A 2500-nucleotide genomic window follows, 5' to 3' on the forward strand; every position below is an offset into this window, starting at 1 on the left:
TACTATGGGGGTTATAGTAGATACCAGGGTGTTAGTTTACTATGGGGGTTATAATAGAGACCAGGGTGTTAGTTTACTATGGGGGTTATAGTAGAGACCAGGGTGTATAGTTTACTATGGGGGTTATAGTAGATACCAGGGTGTTAGTTTACTATGGGGGTTATAGTAGATACCAGGGTGTTAGTTTACTATGGGGGTTATAATAGAGACCAGGGTGTTAGTTTACTATGGGGGTTATAATAGAGACCAGGGTGTTAGTTTACTATGGGGGTTATAGTAGAGACCAGGGTGTTAGTTTACTATGGGGGTTATAGTAGATACCAGGGTGTTAGTTTACTATGGGGGTTATAGTAGAGACCAGGGTGTATAGTTTACTATGGTGGTTATAGTAGAGACCAGGGTGTATAGTTTATTATGGGGGTTATAGTAGATACCAGGGTGTTAGTTTACTATGGGGGTTATAATAGAGACCAAGGTGTTAGTTTACTATGGGGGTCATAGTAGATACCAGGGTGTATAGTTTACTATGGGGGTTATAGTAGACACCAGGGTGTTAGTTTACTATGGGGGTTATAGTAGAGACCAAGGTGTATAGTTTACTATGGTGGTTATAGTAGAGACCAGGGTGTTAGTTTACTATGGGGGTTATAGTAGAGACCAGGGTGTATAGTTTACTATGGTGGTTATAGTAGAGACCAGGGTGTATAGTTTATTATGGGGGTTATAGTAGATACCAGGGTGTTAGTTTACTATGGGGGTTATAATAGAGACCAGGGTGTTAGTTTACTATGGGGGTCATAGTAGATACCAGGGTGTATAGTTTACTATGGGGGTTATAGTAGACACCAGGGTGTTAGTTTACTATGGGGGTTATAGTAGAGACCAGGGTGTATAGTTTACTATGGTGGTTATAGTAGAGACCAGGGTGTATAGTTTACTATGGGGGTTATAGTAGAGACCAGGGTGTATAGTTTACTATGGGGGTTATAGTAGAGACCAGGGTGTATAGTTTACTACGGGGGTTATAGTAGAGACCAGGGTGTATAGTTTACTATGGGGGTTAAAGTAGAGACCAGGGTGTATAGTTTACTATGGGGGTTATAGTAGAAACCAGGGTGTATAGTTTACTATGGGGGTTATAGTAGAGACCAGGGTGTATAGTTTACTATGGGGGTTATAGTAGAGACCAGGGTGTATAGTTTACTATGGGGGTTACAGTAGAGACCAGGGTGTTAGTTTATTATGGTGGTTATAGTAGAGACCAGGGTGTATAGTTTACTATGGGGGTTATAGTAGAGACCAGGGTGTATAGTTTATTATGGGGGTTATAGTAGAAACCAGGGTGTATAGTTTACTATGGGGGTTATAGTAGAGACCAGGGTGTTAGTTTATTATGGTGGTTATAGTAGAGACCAGGGTGTATAGTTTACTATGGGGGTTATAGTAGAGACCAGGTTGTATCGTTTACTACGGGGGTTATAGTAGATACCAGGGTGTTAGTTTACTATGGGGGTTATAGTAGAGACCAGGGTGTATAGTTTATTATGGGGGTTATAGTAGAGACCAGGGTGTTAGTTTACTATGGGGGTTATAGTAGAGACCAGGGTGTTAGTTTACTACGGGGGTTATAGTAGAAACCAGGGTGTATAGTTTACTATGGGGGTTATAGTAGAGACCAGGGTGTTAGTTTACTATGGGGGTTATAGTAGAAACCAGGGTGTATAGTTTACTATGGGGGTTATAGTAGAGACCAGGGTGTATAGTTTACTATGGGGGTTATAGTAGAGACCAGGGTGTTAGTTTACTATGGGGGTTATAGGAGAAACCAGGGTGTATAGTTTACTATGGGGGTTATAGTAGAGACCAGGGTGTATAGTTTACTATGGGGGTTATAGTAGAGACCAGGGTGTATAGTTTACTACGGGGGTTATAGTAGAGACCAGGGTGTATAGTTTACTACGGGGGTTATAGTAGAAACCAGGGTGTATAGTTTACTATGGGGGTTATAGTAGAGACCAGGGTATGATGGTCTCCTCTCTCTCTCTCTCTGTTATTATATGATGGTCTCCTCTCTCTCTGTTATTATATGATGGTCTCCTCTCTCTCTGTTATTGTATGATGGTCTCCTCTCTCTCTCTGTTATTATATGATGGTCTCCTCTCTCTCTCTCTGTTATTATATGATGGTCTCCTCTCTCTCTCTCTGTTATTTTATGATGGTCTCCTCTCTCTCTCTCTCTGTTATTATATGATGGTCTCCTCTCTCTCTCTCTCTCTGTTATTATATGATGGTCTCCTCTCTCTCTCTCTCTGTTATTATATGATGGTCTCCTCTCTCTCTCTGTTATTATATGATGGTCTCCTCTCTCTCTCTCTGTTATTATATGATGGTCTCCTCTCTCTCTCTCTCTCTGTTATTATATGTGGTCTCCTCTCTCTCTCTGTTATTATATGATTGTCTCCTCTCTCTCTCTCTGTTATTTTATGATGGTCTCCTCTCT

At 41.1% G+C, this 2500-nt stretch overlaps 1 protein-coding gene across 2 annotated transcripts in view; it reads right to left on the reverse strand.

Annotated features, from left to right (window-relative positions):
* The window catches only part of LOC129831759 (tyrosine-protein kinase receptor UFO), a 130997-nt gene that overhangs the window by 36405 nt on the left and 92092 nt on the right, over positions 1-2500 (reverse strand). The gene's annotated exons all lie outside the window — the stretch shown is intronic.

This window comes from Salvelinus fontinalis, chromosome 33 (genome assembly GCF_029448725.1).
Source record: "Salvelinus fontinalis isolate EN_2023a chromosome 33, ASM2944872v1, whole genome shotgun sequence".
In the NCBI taxonomy this organism is placed as follows: domain Eukaryota; kingdom Metazoa; phylum Chordata; class Actinopteri; order Salmoniformes; family Salmonidae; genus Salvelinus; species Salvelinus fontinalis.